Genomic DNA, 18,408 nt, shown 5'->3' with positions numbered 1-18,408 from the left:
CCTTCTTCTTTCGGAACGAGACTTTGTTCCTGCTTACGACTGTCCTGGAGGAGCTTTTCAGTCTGTGATGGACTTTAACATTTTATCCAATCAGTGGCAGGACTGGAAGTGAAATGTTCATATATTTATTTACTCAATAGATAGATTACTTTGCCACAAAAATGCAAATGGTGTTAAATGATTTTCAAGAGAGCCAGCGCTGAGGGGTGAATGTGGAGACTGACAGGATGTAGAACATAAAGATGCCATGAAGATCAAATGGGATGTTTACTCCATTCAAGCAAAAATACGTGGAGTGAACTGGCAAAAGGTTACAGTTTACAGGTGTCAGGTGTAGCCACCACAGTCATTGGAACAATAAGGCGCTTGTTAATATCTTCCCTGCTAGAAAGGTTTCCCAGCAGTGAGTCAGCACCACGCCTGCACTAGATCGGGGCAATTTCTCCACCTAGTGGCAGAAGCCTTACTTTAATCCTAGTTGTTTAAGCTCGATACTCTGAGCCTCCTGTGTCTATGAGTGTGAACCTAGAATTGAAGTGTAAAGGGCCGCACCTTTGGTGTGTCTGCCTGCTTTCAAGTTGGGCCATGCTTCTTGTAAATTATTTGCCACTTGAAAGTTTTTCTTGGTTTTACTCCTGTGTGTGTGTGTTAGCCGCTCGGTTGTGTCTGGGTCTTTGTGACCCCGTGGACAGTAGCCCGCCAGGCATTTCTGTTCATGGGATTCTCCAGGCAAGAATACTGGAGTGAGTTGCCATTCCCTTCTTCAGGGGATCTTTCCCACCCAGGGTTTGAACCCAGGTCTCCCGCATTGCAGGCAGATTCTTTACTATCTGAGCCACCAGGGAAGCTGGTTTTAATGCAACTCCTGTAGAAATACCCTAGATGAGAAGATCTGATATTATATAAAGATACAAAGTGCCTTCCCTGGTAGCTCAGCTGGCAAAAAACTCTGCCCACAGTGGAGGAGACCCGGGGTCAATTCTTGGGTCGGGAGGATCCCCTGGAGAAAGAAATAGCAACCCATTCATGTATTCCTGCCTGGAAAATCTCATGGACAGAGGTGCCTGGCGGGCTATAGTCCATGGCGCCGCAAGAGTCGCCTGTGACTTAGTGACTAAACCACCAAAGACACAGAAGTATTGAAAGAGTATTTTAAAATAAACAACTGCCCAGGAGGGACTGGGAAGTAAACTGGCCCCAGATGCGTGGTCTGCAGGAGAAGAGTGAGGCAGGGAGGGAGGTGGCGGGATGGGGCGTGCTGGGGTTTCCCAGAACACGTCACCTGACTGCTGTCCGCAGGCTGGGGCCGTCCCCAGCACCTGCCCCTTGCCAGGCCTTCAGGAGTGTTAGTGAGCGATGTCCGAGCTGCCGGGGAAGAGGAGCAGGTCTCCAGGGAGACTCGATGCTCTGGGTCGCTGGGAAGCACCACCAGGAACGGGGCCCTGCCCCCGCTGGGGGCTGCGGGGAGACGGGGCCTCCACTCTGGGCTGTGACATGTTGGAGTTTCTGAAGGTGAGCCAGAGAGCAAATTCAAGGAGTTAATATTTTAATAAATCCAACAGCATCCTTTGGGCCATGTAGCGGGGCAGCAGCAGCCAAAATGAGCAGGGAGCCGGCAATTTCGGTACAAAAGACCTGTTCATTCTCATCCCTTGCTGCGGGAACCTCGGGAAAGCTAGCTATGCTTCTAGAAGTTGGAGTTCCTTATCCAGATGCAGAAAAAAACACCTGGTTGCTGTCAAAGCGAATCTGTGGATTTCCCTGCCCGGTCCAGTGGTTAAGTGCTTTCACTGCAGGGCACGTGGGTTCAATCCCTGGTCCAGGAACTAAGATCCCCAAAGCGAAAGGACATAGAAATAAAGTCAAAATGCATGTTTTACCCAGAAAACACACTTTTCGGGAGCACAGTCTGTCCCACTGGCCAACTGAAAAATGCTGTGGACTCTATCAGGAAGAAGACACTTAACCTAGAAGACATCAGGAAATTTGATCAACAGTATACCAAGAGAAGGGACTGTGTCACGCAGGAGGAAAGAGGCCCCCAGGGAAGGAGATGCAAGAGCCTGTGAAGAGGGCTTGGCTCTGCTGGGAGGGGAGCTGCTTCTGAGCCCGGCTGGGCTGAGACAGCCGGAGACGGTCACAGACAGGAGAGGACAGCTCACCCTGCTTCCCTCCTGCCCTGCATTGGAACCTGTAATTGCCGTCCACCTCTGACGGACAGAGGACCTCTGTTAGCGAACATTCCTCTTCTTAAAATTTGGCTCTAAAACCAAGAGGGAGAAAGCAGTGCAATCACAAAGATATTAATGTGACGCTCAGTCGTGTCCGACTCTTAGTGACCCCGTGGACCGTAGCCCACCAGGCTCCTCCATCCATGGGATTTTCCAGGCAGGAGCACTGGAGTGGGTTGTCATTTCCTCCCTGAGAAACCATAAATACCGGTAAAGCAAAACAAAACCTGCAGGGGGACCCTTCCACGTGGGAAGACGAGAGGTCCTGGGGGGAGGGGGTGCAGGGGGCCGGGACACGGGACCCCCGCGGCACAGGGACTGCAAAGGCGTGTCCGTGGCCTTGTTCACGCCAGAGCCTCCTGCCCTGGGGAAAGCTGGAGTGGACTCCTGCTTCCTGATCCTCTCTCCCGGGCTTCCTTGCTCCTACAGCCGCTCTGCTTGAGAAGGGCCCTGCAGTGGAGTCCCCCTCCCCAGCCCCATCCCTATTGCCCTTTTTCCACTTGAAAGAAAGGTTTACTGCTGACTCACCCAGCTCTTCATTGACTCAGGTGTAAAAACCTCCAGACATCAAACGGCAAGACAATTGTTCCACCCTCAGGCCTCATAAAGTCCCCCAGATTCTCCTCCCCAACAGACCCCGTGAAGAATCCGCATGGTAGAGGTGCTGGCTTCCCACACCCAAGCGCACATCGCCTGCTTCCAGCCGGCCTGGGGGGAGCTAGCCCATCTGACTCGCAGTTTATAAACTCTAAGGAAATTTACTATTATTAGTTTTTATTCTGGCTGGGCCTTGTGGCATGCTGGAACTTAGTTCCCCGACGGGGATCGCAAGCCCGTGCCCGCTGCAGTGGAAGCGAAGGTCATAACTACTGGACCACCAGGGAGGCCTCCTGACTCCCAGTTTTAAATTCTCTGGAGATGACAGCTGTACAGTCTGGGGTGCTTAGTATGTGCCTGTCAGTGTTCTCAGAGGCTTCCCTCATAGTTCAGTTGGTAAAAGAATTTGCCTGTAATGCAGGACACCTGGGTTTGATTCCTGGGTTGGGAAGATCCTCTGGAGAAGTTATTTAATCGTGTTGGACTCTTTGCGACCCCATGGATTGCAGCCCAGCAGACTCCTCTGTCCATGAGATTCTCCAGACAAGAATACTGGAGCGGGTTGCCATTTCCTCCTCTAAGAGTCGGACATGACTTACCAATGAAACCACCACCACCACTGTTCTAAGTACATTGCCTGTGTCTCTGACTTCCTATGAAACCTCTCATCATTTCATAGAAAAGCAAGTGGAGAGCAGAGGCATGGAATGGCCTGTCCCAGGTCACATAGACGGTGGGCGGAGGGGTGGGAGGCATGGCCAGGGGATCTGCGTGCAGAGCCCCTGCTTGCTACCCGTGTGCTTGGCCGACGAAACAGGTCGGGCATCTTCCCTGGTGCTGCCACGTGGGAGGCTGAGGGAGGCACGGAGCGCCCCGGTGGTTCCAGGAGGAGCTCTGTTGCACTGTTAGAATATCGAGGCATCTGATAACAGTTCGACCGTATCCAGTGGAGACACGGCTTAACTCCACCTCACAGGGACCCACGGCTGGCTGGATGCTGGGGCGAGGAGGGGACTTGAGGAAGGGGTGCTGTCTACATTGGTTTAAAACTAACTGGCCGTACAAGTGTGGGTCTATTCCTGACTATTCTGTTCCATTGATCTGTCTTCCTATCTTTATTTCAGTCTTGCTTTATAATAATGCTTGAATTTAAGGAATGAAAGCTCTCCAACTTTACCCTTCTTGATCACTTTAAATATATGTTGCTGCTGTTGTTGAGTCAGTAAGTCGTGTCCGACTCTTGGTGACCGTATGGACCGTAGCCCACTAGATTTTCCTGTCCATGGGATTTCCCAGGCAAGAATACTGGAGTGGGTTGCCGTTTCCTTCCCCAGGGAATCTTCCCAACCCAGGGATCAAAGCCATGTCTCCTGCATGGGTAGTTGGATTCTTTACCACTGAGCCACCCGGGAAGTCGATAATAGGCTTATGCCCCCAGATTGTTTTTAGTTTTGGTTTAAATGATCAGTGTGTGATGTGATATTTACCCTTTCTGGTAATCTGCCTCATTTCCTTCAGATTTGGAGTTCCATCTGGGAAATTTCTATCAGTATTTCTCATAGGATGGGTTTGCTGGAGATGAATCCTTTCAGGTTTTGTCAATGACCATCTTTATTTCACTTTCAACTTTGAATACTATTTTTGCCAGGAATAGGATGCTCGCTTGCTGGCTTGTTTATATCCTGCGGGTGTTTCTCCGCCATTCCCTAGCTGTACGACCGCCATGGTCTCTGGCGAGAAGTCAGACGCCGCTCACAGCGGCATCACGCACTGTGCTGTCCATTTATCTCTGCACACTACTCTTTTCCTGGTGCTTTTAAGATCAGTCATTTATCTTTTGTTCTCAGCAGTTTTACTATGACGCTCCTAAATTTATTTATTCATGTATTTTTTGCAGTAATCCCGCTTGGAGTTTGCTGAGAATTTTGTATCCGTGAGTTAGTGTTTTTCACCAGTTTGGGAATGTTCTTAGCTATTGTGTCTTGACAGGCTTTCTCTGTGGCGTTCTCTCTCTCCTCTTCTTCTAGGACTCCAGTCATTTGCGTGTTTGATGTTTGACTTTTTGTCTCGTCCCACAAATTTTGTGGGCTCCTGACTGATTTTGCCTCTACTTTCTTTCCCTTTTTATTCAGTTTGGACTCTTCATTGATCTGTCTTCAATTCACTGTGTCTTTCCTTTGCAACATCCAGTCTACTATTAAAGCTATCAGTGTGTGTACATGCTCAATTGCTCCGTCTTGTCTGATTCTTTGCGACCCTATGAACTGTAGCCCATCAGGCTCCTCTGTCCATGGGATTCTCCAGGCAAGAACAACGAAGTGGACTGCCATTTCCTCCTTCAGCAAATCTTCCCAACCCAGCGATAGAACCCGTGTCTCCTGCATTCGTGGGTGGACGGGGCCACGTGGGGAGCCTGTCTAAGGATTCGTTTACTACTAGTAAGTTTTATTTCTAACATCTAGCATTCGAGAAATTGGTCCTAACTTCTAGTGTTCTATCTGCTGAATTTAGCTGTCTCTTTACGCAAGCTATCTTTTTCTTTTTTAAACACTTTTTATTTTGTATTAGGTTGTAGCCGATTAACAAACAGTGTTGTGATGGTTTCAGGTGAAGGTGAACAGTGAAGGGACTAAGCCATGCATATGTCCATTCTCCCCCAGACTCTCCTCCCGTCCAGGCTGCCATGTAACACCGAGCAGAGCTCCATGTGTGCACAAGCAGTCTTTTCCCACAGTGCACTTTCACATTTTTAACACAGCCATTTTAATAAAGTCTCTGACTCTTTAAAACTATTTAAAACTGAGCTTACTGATGATTCCTTTTTTTTTTTTAAACATGAGTTTCTTTTCCTACTGTTTCATATGTCTTGTAATTTTTGATTTTCTGCTGGGTATTTTTGTAGAAAAGAATAGTAGAGACTAAAATAGATGATCAGTGATCAGTGCAAAGAAATAGAGGAAAACAACAGAATGGGAAAGACTAGAGATCTCTTCAAGAAAATTAGAGATACTAAGGGAACATTTCATGCAAAGATGGGCTCGATAAAGGACAGAAATGGTATGGACCTAACAGAAGCAGAAGATATTAGGAAGAGGTGGAAAGAATACACAGAAGAACTGTACAAAAAAGATCTTCATGACCCAGATAACCATGATGGTGTGATCACTCATCTAGAGCCAGACATCCTGGAATGTGAAGTCAAGTGGGCCTTAGAAAGCATCACTACAAACAAAGCTAGTGGAGGTGATGGAATTCCAGCTGAGCTGTTTCAAATCCTAAAAGATGATGCTGTGAAAGTGCTGCACTCAATATGCCAGCAAATTTGGAAAACTCAGCAGTGGCCACAGGACTGGAAAAGGTCAGTTTTCATTCCAATCCCAAAGAAAGGCAATGCCAAAGATTGTGCAAACTACAATTGCACTCATCTCACACGCTAGTAAAGTGATGCTCAAAATTCTCCAAGCCAGGCTTCAGCAATACGTGAACTGTGAACTTCCAGATGTTCAAGCTGGTTTTAGAAAAGGCAGAGGAACCAGAGATCAAATTGCCAGCATCCGCTGGATCATCGAAGAAGCATGAGGGTTCCAGAAAAACATCTATTTCTGCTTTATTGACTATGCCAAAGCCTTTGACTGTGTGGATCACAATAAACTGTGGAAAATTCTGAAACGGATGGGAATACCAGGCCACCTGACCTGCCTCTTGAGAAACCTATATGCAGGTCAGGAAGCAACAGTTAGAACTGGACATGGAACAGACTGGTTCCAAGTAGGGAAAGTATGTCAAGGCTGTATATTGTTACCCTGAGTATTTAACTTATATGCAGAGTACATCACGAGAAACGCTGGACTGGATGAAGCACAAGCTGGACTCAAGATTGCCAGGAGAAATATCAATCACCTCAGATATGCAGATGACACCACCCTTATGGCAGAAAGTGCAGAGGAACTAAAGAGCCTCTTGATGAACGTGAAAGAGGAGAGTGAAAAGTTGGCTTAAAGCTCAACATTCAGAAAACTAAGATCATGGCATCTGGTCCCATCACTTCACGGGAAATAGATGGGGAAACAATGGCTGGCTTTATTTTTTGGGGCTCCAAAATCACTGGAGATGGTGACTGCAGCCATGAAATTAAAAGATGCTTGATCCTTGGAAGAAAAGTTATGACCAACCTAGACAGCATATTCAAAAACAGAGACATTACTTTGCCAACAGAGGTCCATCTAGTCAAGGCTCTGGTTTTTCCAGTGGTCATGTACGGGTGTGAGAGTTGGACTATAAAGAAGGCTGAACAGTGAAAAATTAATGCATTTGAACTGTGGTGTTGGAGAAGACTCTTGAGAGTCTCTTAGACTGCAAGGAGATCCAACCAGTCCATCCTAAAGGAGATCAGTCCTGGGTGTTCATTGGAAGGACTGATGTTGAAGCTGAAGCCCCAATACTTTGGCCACCTGATGTGAAGAACTGACTCGATGGAAAAGACCCTGATGCTGGGAGAGATTGAGGGCAGGAGGAGAAGGGGACAATGAGGATAAGATGGTTGGATGGCATCACCGACTCAATGGACATGAGTTTGAGTGGACTCCGGAAGTTGGTGATTGATAGGGAGGCCTGGTGTGCTGCAGTCCCTGGGGTTTCAAAGAGTCGGACGCTACTGAGCAACTGAACTGAACTGAACTGAAAATAGATGATATTTACCTGCAGACAGAGGCAAGCTCTTGTTCTAATGGGCTGAGGTAAGGATGTCAGTCTGATCTGTAGTTCAGGGCAGTCTGAGCTTTGCTGCTGTTTCTGTGTGATTCAGTTCACTGCTGGCTTACGTATTTTGATGGATGGGATTTGAACATGGGTGTGGTTCCAGAAGCTGTCTCAGCTGTTTCACATCTGAGCTGTTGCCCTGCCATCTCTAAAGGCTCAGAACACCTAAGACGGAATGCTCACAGCTCTCTGTGCCCCTCTGGACTTCAGAAAGGGATTCCTTGTACCTGGGTGAGGCCCCACGCACCTGACTGAGCTCCCTTTGAGCTCTTGTTCTCTGATCAGCTTTTGTTCTCAGCACCCAGGGAAGCGCTCAGTGGAGGCCCAGGGAGAATGGCTGGTGGTTCGGTGCAGAAAGGATCTGAGACTTAGGCTCCCAGGATTCTATCCAGCTCACGTGCAGATGTGAAAACGTTGACTATTTCTTCTTAGCCTCATCCGAGATAGATTCACCCTGGCCTTGCCATTCTGCTATGAATGAGTGCATTCTTGGGCTCATTCTTGTCCCTCCTACGGACAGCTCGTCACTTTCTCACGCGTCTTTGTGTCCTCAGAATTCTAAACGAGCGCTATCATTTTGTAGCTTATCTCCTTTTTCTTGTTAAGTTAAAATCAATGGTCTCAGACAACTTTTTTTTTTAATTTAAATCAGAGTCAAAAACCCCTCTGATGTGTTACTCATCTACAAAATGCTTTCCGTTTTCTTTCCACTGATTCCCCCCAACCCCCTAATTTAAATGTTTAGATATTGAACTGTTTAGATTTTTCATTGCTCATCTTTATACAAAATGAGTTTTTTTTTTTTCCTGGTCAGCTTTCAAAAGGAGAGGGTAGGACCATGCTTTCTGCCCATGTGTAGCTGTGTACGGCTCTGTGAGCCCATGTACTGTAGCCCTCCAGGCTCATCTGTCCGTGGGATTTTCCAGGCAAGAAAACTGGAATGGATTGCCATTTCCTACTCCAGGAGATCTCCTGACCCAAGGATTGAACATCTCCAAGTTGCCATCTCTGGCTGAAAACAGAAGTCTTTCACTGGAGCTGCCCCTGCCCTGAGGCTCCCATGGTTGCCCTGGGACGTCTGCAGTGGCAGAGGTGAAATGCGGCTGGCATATCGCGGAGAGTGCGCCCCTCTCGCTTTTGTATTTCACTCTGCGAGAAGAGCTCCAAAAAAATGTGTTTGCCTTTTGGGGATTGGTAGAATTTTTAGTAAATTTTTTTTTCCAATTTGAAAAACTCTTACATCTGTCTTCTGCCTAAGGTACAGACATTGGGAGGGAGAGAAACGTTCGCTGAAAATGTGCTGTGCTGTGCTCAGTTGTTCAGTCGTGTCCAACTCTTTGTGACCCCATCGACTGTCAGTTCAGTTCAGTTCAGTCGCTCAGTCGTGTCCGACTCTTTGCGACCCCATGAATCACAGCACGCCAGGCCTCCCTGTTCATCACCATCTCCCGGAGTTCACTCAGACTCACGTCCATCGCGTCCGTGATGCCATCCAGCCATCTCATTCTCTGTCATCCCCTTCTCCTCCTGCCCCCAATCCCTCCCAGCATCAGAGTCTTTTCCAATGAGTCAACTCTTCACATGAGGTGGCCAAAGTACTGGAGTTTCAGCTTTAGTATCATTCCTTCCAAAGAAATCCCAGGGTTGATCTCCTTCAGAATGGACTGGTTGGATCTCCTTGCAGTCCAAGGGACTCTCAAGAGTCTTCTCCAACACCACAGTTCAAAAGCATCAATTCTTCAGTGCTCCGCTTTCTTCATAGTCCAACTCTCACATCCATACATGACCACAGGAAAAACCATAGCCTTGACTAGATGGACCTTTGTTGGCAAAGTAATGTCTCTGCTTTTCAATATGCTATCTAGGTTGATCATAACTTTTCTTCCAAGGAGTAAGCATCTTTTAATTTCATGGCTGCAGTCACCATCTGCAGTGATTCTGGAGCCCCCCAAAAATAAAAGCTGCCATCGACTGTAGCCTGGACTAAATCTGTCCATGGATTTCCCAGCCAGGAATATTGGAGCGGGTTGCCATTTCCTTTTCCAAGGGGTCTTCCTGACCCAGGGATCGAACCCAAGTCTCCTGTGTGTCCTGCGTTGCAGGTAGATTCTTTACTGCTGAGCCGCCTGGGAAGCCCTCACTGTAAATACACAGCGACAGTTAACACCTTGTCCCTGGCTCAAGCCCCTCACACCTGGCTCTTCGGCCAGCATGGAAAGCTGCTTCTGCAGGTCCTTGGCTACATGGGTGCAGCTATGCATGCTTGCAGTCCGATACAATGGAGCGTCTCAGTCCTGAGCCCTGCAGCACTATTGCTCTGAAATCTAGGCAAGCAGTCTGCAGGTAGGGAGAATGTTGATATGCCCGTCAGTCTAGATTCTTCCATGCAGCCCATCAACACTGTAAGTCCACATGGCTCAAGGGATATTTCTACTTGATTTAATATATAAGGGATCTGAAGCTCTGATTAGAATTTATTTATATTTAAGATTGGCATGAGTTTTGCAAAAATCACAAACCTCTAACAGGCCCGGGTAAAGCTGGGATCTTCTTGACATCACATAATGAGAAGCTGGAGAGGAAATCCGGGATTTACAGTGAGGCTTCATGTTGCTCACAGGAACCCAGATTCTTTTCTCTGCTCCACGATCTCTGCCACCTTGAACTTGACCCTTCTGTTTATACCTTTCTGAGGGGCTGCTACATTTCTAGGCCCCCAGCCATGTTTCAAGCAGGAAGAAAGAGAGAAGGGAAAACATCCATTACCCGCTATCTGAGTTTCATTCCCAGAACTATGTCCTGAGGCTGCTGCTTCTTACGAGGCTGAGAAAGCTCCATAGATCACTTCTATAACCTTTGTAGTAGTGGCAGGCAAGGAAGGAGGGCTGAGCAGCGAGCAAACATGCAGAAAACTCAAGTTTCTCCAGGAAATGGAACTTCCAATACGACACGAGTGAGGTGGTGGCCAGGGGGGTATTTTTCAGGGTCCTTCGTGAATAATAGCATTATCAATATAACGCTTGTCTGTGCGCCTGCTCAGATGGTACCAGGTATTATAGCTTCATTCTCATCCCTTTTTGTGGCTTTGAACTTATCTCTAATTTTCTGGAAGTGAGAATTCTGCCTTATTTTCTACTTAGTAATGTTGCTTAGTAACATGTTAGAAGACAGACAAAATATGGTTTGAAAAATTACATGAGGTGTAGAACAGATTTCTTTCATGACCTTGCTCTTCAGATAATTTCCTCCAGCCCAGAAAGGGCTGCCAGGCTATTTCTGACTATGTCATATTCTTTTAAGCAACTTCTTGCAGTCCATGGGGTCACAGAGTTGGACACTTCTTAGCGACTAAACAACTCAGAATGTGGATGTACCATTTCTGTGGCGATATTTAGACATGCCACTTTCTTGTCAAAGGTCAAGATTTTGTTAAAATCATTTTTGTTCATTCATTGGACAGCGACAAGAGCAGACCCAGCGCTCTGACCTCTGTCTGGTGGGAATTGGGGCTTCCCTGAGGCCTGCATACACAGGGGCCCCGGCCGTGTGGTCTTGCTTTCAACTGCAGGCAGCATCTCCACCCAGGCTTTTTGTGTGAGCTCTGTTTCTTAGCAGCCCAGTGTGGAAACGAATGCCATTCCTCACCTATGTAGGAGAATTTTCTCATCAGGAAAAACACATAGTTCAGACAGCGTTGAGGAAAATTCCTCTGGTCCCAGTGACTGATGGGCGGTGGACTGGAACCCAGCAGGCAGCGTGTGTTCCGACTCAGCAGTATGTGTTTTTGAAGAAATTATTTCAGAGCTTCTAAAGCCTTGTTTTTGGACACGGATAATTAGCTGTGGTTGAACCATGGCTGACGTTTGACTTTTATAAAGTGGCTCTTGTAAAAACAATTGGTAATCATGAAACTTGTTTCGACACTTAACTTTCATTTTAGGGAAAATATTTTGAGGAAATTGCATACCCTCAAAACATCTCCAAAGAGCAATGTTTTGTGAACTAAGGATGTTTCTGAGATGTTTTTATAAATAATTGCTAGTCAATATATTGAAGGGAAATTAAAGAAAGAGCACACTTAAATTATTTTAGAATTAGAAACAACCTAGTTTTGTCATTTTCAAAAGAATGTCATCTTGAGAGTATTTAAAAGCAGAAATTAATTGCATCTTAAAAAGCTTGTGTTAGAAACATCGCAGGCGCTCATGAAATAGGAGCTTTTTGTTGCAGTGTTTAGCTTACTGCACTATCAGAAATAAACGATTTTGGTCCATCACTTAATTCTGTGCTTCAAGTTTTGGTTTCGGAAATGTGTCCACTAATATCTGTGTAAATTTTGCAAAGAAACATATCAGCATAACGGCCTTGGTCAGTGTCAGTCCCTCAGTCGTGTCTGACTCTTTGAGACCCCATGGACTGTCGTCCACCAGGCTCCTCTGTCCATGGGATTCTCCAGGCAAGAATACTGGAGTGGGGTGCCATGCCCTCCTCTGCGGTATCTTCCCGACCCAGGGACAGAACCCCGGTCTCCTGCACTGCAGGCAGCCTCTGTACTGTCCGAGCCACCAGGGAAGCGCCATGATGGTCTCAGCTGTGACTAACAGTCTCGTGTAGAAGAGCACCAAGTTTAGGGAGATAAACTCTATTTTCAGCAGTTACTCCCCTCACGTCTTCCACCTTGATCAGAATTTGTTTCTTCCCATAATGTGGGCAGTCTCCCCTTCCGTGCTTTCATAGCGTCTCTTCCACACCTTCATTTTCCGTTTGTGTTACAGATATTGACCCTTCAAAAAGCTGGACGGGACCTTGAAAAAACGTGATCCTCATAGCTCACATCCACAGACTTGCTTACTCTGTGCCAGGGATTATACCCAGCTGCGTGCTCTAGCTTACCTCCGCACCAGCCCACGGGGGCAGCACTGTTCCTACGTGCAGTTTAGCAGCAGAAGCATGGGACCTGTGCAATACAGCCTGCTGCCAGCTCCAGATGTGAACGTCAGAAAATCAGAGGGGGCAAAGGAGATCCACAGGCCAGTCTTAGGCTGGACAGGGAAGAGCCCTCCCATCGCGATCTGTCCCTGCGATGGGTACATATGGGGCAGCAAGTACATAACCCTGTGTCCCTAGTCTGACCATTTCTTGGAGTTTTCAGACGCTTGTCCAAGTTGCCGTAATTAATGGAATGCTGGGAGTGAAACCCCGGTGTGTGTCGGTCTCTAAAGCCTGTGATCCTTCCATGACTTCATGCCTGGGATGTTTGCAGGGACCAGATATCTCCCATGTGATGTGGTCCCTCTTACTTAGGGTGACTGAATTAAAACTAGGCTATTAGATTAGCCATTTTAAAAGCCATCCTACTGTGCAGCACAGGGAACGCTGCTCAGTGTTATGTGGCAGCCTGGATGGGAGGGGAGTTTGGGGGAGAAGGGATACATGTATGTGTGTGGCTGAGTCCCTTTGCTGTCCACCTGAAACTATCACAACACTGTGAATTTGTCTGTATTCCAGTATAAAATAAAAAGATTTTTAAAAAGTCATTCTGCATTATTTTTAAATAGCATAACTCTTTATAGAATGACAGTGTATGTTTCAAACAGGATGACACAGCTCAATTGCTCAAAAAATTTCTCATGCATCTAAGTTTAAGGTATTATTCTGAAAATTGTTTGGCTTATTTCTTCATCAGGTTGGCTTAAGGCCAGGATAACGCATCTGAAGACAGTTTCCAGTGCATAACACTGAATTTCACTGAACAGATTTTAAATCTCCTCAGGATGTGATAGAGCCATATTCACTGAGAGGGGTTTCCAGCTTCCTGGAGGTGAGGTCACAGGGACTTTGGCCCCTGCTTTCCATGTGTTCTCAGGCGGGGTGATAAGCACAGCCAAGCAGCTGCAGCCAGGTTACCCTCTGTGGATGGCGAGGTGGCCGGGCACCTAATGGTTGCTTTCTAATTGGAACTTGGGTGGATCTGAAATTCTCCCAGGTCAAACCTGGCACTGGTTTGCATACTTTGCTTCATGTCCTGGTGGCGACTCATGAAAAAGTTTCTGATGGAATTTTTTAGGAAAAAAATGTGTTGAGTTAGAACTCTCCAGAATGAGTTTTTCGTTTGTTTCCAAAACACCTCCTGGGTCCTGTAACTTTTAATTAGATGTGACTGGCAGTGTGGAGTCTTCTTTTTGGGTGTGGGTGGGTGGCCGCGGACCAAACATGTCAAAGGGAGCGGGGTGATATATGACTCGGCTTATTGCGGCCCCGGCTGTGAGAACATTCCCTCCAGAGGAGACAAACAGAAGCCGTGTGTGCTCTTGAACGCTTGGTCTTCGTGTGGGTAAACAAATCTGGCTGCAGGGATCCTCAGGCGAATAGCTGATTTAGCAACTTGCAAAGGCAACTGTGCACAAGTGCGTAGGGGCCCTTGTTCTCGATGCTTTACCTGGTTAAAGGAAAGTCTTGCAACTGGAAAGCTATGAAAAGTGAAGACGGAGACACAGTGGGAGGGACATGAGCAGGGGCCCCTGGGAGAGAGGATGCTGGCCAGCATCCCGGGGGCTGAGGATTGCACTTCGCCCGATATTTGGTCCTAAGGATAAATGTTGAGTTCTGTAACATTGCCCTTAATAGCTCATAGATTTTAATGTATTTGGGAGAAGCCAGAGAGCAGAGCTGTTGTGGACGTGGGTGGCTATAGCTGGCCTGGATTGAGTCCATGCTCATCTGACTCCAAAGCTGATGATTTCCTGTGACTCCAGGCAGTCTCTCTTGCAAGTACAGAGCACAGTGGTGGATAAAGAGGCAACAACATGAAGCTCTCCGTGTAACGGGATGGGTGCGGTGGCTTCAGTGACCACAGAGCTAAGATGCGCTGCCCACTGCCCTCTGCCCTCTGCACAGCCCACCCCTGCTGGCCTTCCTGGCCCTGCCGGCTCTCCCACAACCACTACCCCCCTCCCCAATTGTCTCCTTCAGAACTTTCTCCCGCCCTCCCCCATCACGGCAACCGTAATTTGACTTCCTCACTTTACTTCCTTTTTTTTCCTTAAGTAAAAATACTAGGATCAGAAACTCTTGACCTGTGTATCCACTTGCAGAAATATTTTATTTCATCACCTAGTTTTAAAAATAATTTGAATTTAAATGCCTTTTCCAGAGAGGCCCCATCAATACCGGTTGTGCAGTTCTTGTTTAACTAGCTGACTGTATCTTCCCGGTTCTTGAAAACACTAAATCGAGACCCTTTTATATAGAGGGTCATCCGTGGAAAAGAAAGTCATTGTCTCACTGCAAGACCGTGGTCCCATTTCTCAGGCAAAGTCATTACCAGCTTCTCACTCAGGTGAGCTTTGCTTTAGGTGGTTTTATTTTTTATTTTTTTCTATATTTCATGCTAGGGTTCCCTTTTGATCTAATTTGAGAGTCTGAGAAGGGAATGGCAATCCACTCCAGTATTCTTGCCTGGAGAATCCCATGGGCAGAGGAGCCTGGCAGGCTACAGTTCATGGGATCACAAAGAGTCAGGCACAACTAAGTGACTCACACACACACATTTTAAAAATGAGATTAGTTTAATTGCATTGATTGCTATGGAGGATAAAAGTATTCTGTCATGATTTTTAATGTTCCAGGCTGGATGAAGCACAAGCTAGAATCAAGGTTGTCTGGAGAAACATCAACGACTTGAGATACGCAGATAATACCACCCTTATGGCACAAACTGAGCAGGAACTAAAGAGCCTCTTGATGAAGGTGAAAGAGGAGAGTGAAAAGCTGGCTTAAAACTCAGTATTCCTAAAACTAACACCATGGCATCCACCCAATAGATGGGGAAAGAATGGAAACAATGGCAGATTTTATTTTCTTGGGCTCCAAAATCACTGTGGACAATGAATGACTGCAGTGATGAAATTAAAAGACAGTTCCTCCTTGGAAGAAAAGTTATGACAAGCCTAGACAGCATATTAAAAAGCAGAGACGTTACTTTGCCAACAAAAGTCCATCGAGTCAAAGCTATGGTTTTTCTAGTAGTCATGTACTTGTGAGAGAGTTGGACCATAAGGAAGGCTGAGTGCCAAAAAATTGATGATTTCCCATTGTGGTGTTGGAGAAGACTCCTGAGAGTCCCTTGGACTGCAAGATCAAACCACTCAATCCTAAAGGAAATCAACCCTGAATATTCATGGGAAGGACTGATGCTGAAGCTCCAATACTTTGGTCACCTGATGAGAAGAGCCAGCTTACTGGAAAAGACCCTGATGTTGGGAAAGATTAAGGACAGGAAGAGAAGGGAGCGACAGAGGATGAGATGATTGGATGGCATCAGTGACTCAATGGACATGATTTGAGCAAGCTTCAGAGACAGTGGGCAGGGAAGCCTGGTGGGCTGCAGTCCATGGGGGCACAAAGGATCAGGCAGGACTTAGTGACTGAACAGCAACAAATAACCATTTTTATTGCTTATTTAGAGCATGTTTTCCACTAAACCCACCCGTGTTTGTTTTTGTGGTTCCTTTGTGTTAGGTGTATACGTCTAGTAAGCTGGGCAATTGTATAAGCATTTTGTTCAAGCAGTTACTTTGCACTTCCCATTGTGTCTTTTTATATTTAAATGATACTTTGGCTTGGGTGGAGAAGGAAATGGCAACCCACGCCAGTATTCTTGCTTGGAGAATGCCGTGAACAGAGGAACCTGGGGGGCTACAGCCCATAGGGTCACAAAGAGTCAGACACGACTGAGTGACTAACACACCTGCTTGGTAGAAAACTCATCAGTCGCATTCTTTCTTTGGAAATCTGTAGATATTTCTCCATGAATGGATGGAATGCTTCTCAGAGTTATTTTGGAATCAGTCTGATACTTCACTTTTACAGTCTTAGTCTTTTTTTGTCTGGATGTTTAAAAGTTTCATCTTTACTTTGGTTTTCAGTAACTCATGTCCTGGTCTTTTCAGTAACTTGTGACTTGTTTTCAATGGCTGTTGTGGGCTTTTCAATCTACAGAGCATATTTCAGAAATTCCTTGTGACTTCTTGCATATTTCTGTATAGTTTGTGGTTTGACATTAGCTCTGCTGCTTTTGTTCCCCGTTTGGGGATATGCTATACATTTATAATGCATTACGTGCTTGTCAATTGAATTCATTGCTTTTGCTTTTGTTTGGATTATTGTTCACGTCCGCTCTGTCTTACTTGCTTCGGATTGTGCCCTAAACTTCTCCTCTGTGTCGTAAGCAGTTTTGCTCCCAGCACTGTCCTCATCTGAGTGTCTGTGTTTCTCTGTGTGCGGACAAACTGACGGTAGTTCCAGCAGTCTCCTTGACCCCAGACGGCAGCTTGACCCCAGACGGAAACCTTGATAAGATGGACAGGGGAGAAATACAGAAGGACCTATTTTTGCTTTATTGACTATGCCAAAGCCTTTGACTGTGTGGATCACAAGAAACTGTGGAAAATTCTTCAAGAGATGAGAATACCAGACCACCTGACCTGCCTCTTGAGAAATCTGTATGCAGGTCAGGAAGCAACAGTTAGAACTGGACATGAAACAACAAACTGGTTCCAAATAGGAAAAGGAGTACGTCAAGGCTGTATATTGTCACCCTGCTTATTTAACTTCTATGCAGGTACATCATGAGAAACGCTGGGCTGGAAGGAACACAAGCTGGAATCAAGATTGCCGGGAGAAATATCAATAACCTCAGATATGCAGATGACACCACCCTTATGGCAGAAAGTGAAGAACTAAAGAGCCTGTTGATGAAAGTGAAAGAGGAGAGCGAAAAAGTTGGCCTAAAGCTCAACTTTCAGAAAACGAAGATCATGGCATCCGGTCCCATCACTTCATGGGAAATAGATGGGGAAACAATAGAAACAGTGTCAGACTTTATTTTTTTGAGCTCCAGAATCACTGCAGATGGTGACTGCAGCCATGAAATTAAAAGACGCTTACTCCTTAGAAGGAAAGTTATGACCAACCTAGATAGCATATTCAAAAGCAGAGACATTACTTTGCCGACCAGGGTCCGTCTAGTCAAGGCTATGGTTTTTCCTGTGGACATGTATGGATGTGAGAGTTGAACTGTGAAGGCTGAGCGCCGAAGGCTTGATGCTTGTGAACTGTGGTGTTGGAGAAGACTCTTGAGAGTTCCTTGGACTGCAAGGAGATCCAACCAGTCCATTCTGAAGGAGATCAACCCTGGGATTTCTTTGGAAGGAATGATGCTAAAGCTGAAACTCCAGTACTTTGGCCACCTCATGAGAAGAGTTGACTCATTGGAAAAGACTCTGATGCTGGGAGGGATTGGGGGCAGGAGAACGGGACGACCGAGGATGAGATGGCTGGATGGCATCACGGACTCGATGGAGGTGAGTCTGAGTGAACTCCGGGAGACGGTGATGGACAGGGAGGCCTGGCGTGCTGTGATTCATGGGGTCACAAAGAGTCGGACACGACTGAGCGCCTGAACTGAACTGAACTGGAGATAAGATTGATAGAGAAGAAATATAGAAGGAGCTGGGTCAGTTAAGACATCCTGGGTCTTCCATACAAACCTTGAAATAACTCCTTCAGGATTTATAAATTAGAGGAAATTAAACTCCATTCTTTAGAAAGATGGTAACACTGACCTTATATGTAAGACAGCAAAAGAGACACAGATGTAAAGAACAGACTTTTGGACTCTGTGGGAGAAGGCGAGGGTGGGATGATTTGAGAGAATAGCATTGAAACCTGTATATTACCACATGTGAAAGAGATCGCCAGTCCAGTTTCGATGCATGAGACAGGGCGCTCAGGGCTGGTGCACTGGGATGACCCAGAGGGA

Source organism: Ovis canadensis, chromosome 8, assembly GCF_042477335.2.
Source record: "Ovis canadensis isolate MfBH-ARS-UI-01 breed Bighorn chromosome 8, ARS-UI_OviCan_v2, whole genome shotgun sequence".
Classification (NCBI taxonomy): domain Eukaryota; kingdom Metazoa; phylum Chordata; class Mammalia; order Artiodactyla; family Bovidae; genus Ovis; species Ovis canadensis.
The sequence above is the reverse complement of the archived record's forward strand: the minus strand, read 5'-3'. Positions refer to the sequence as shown.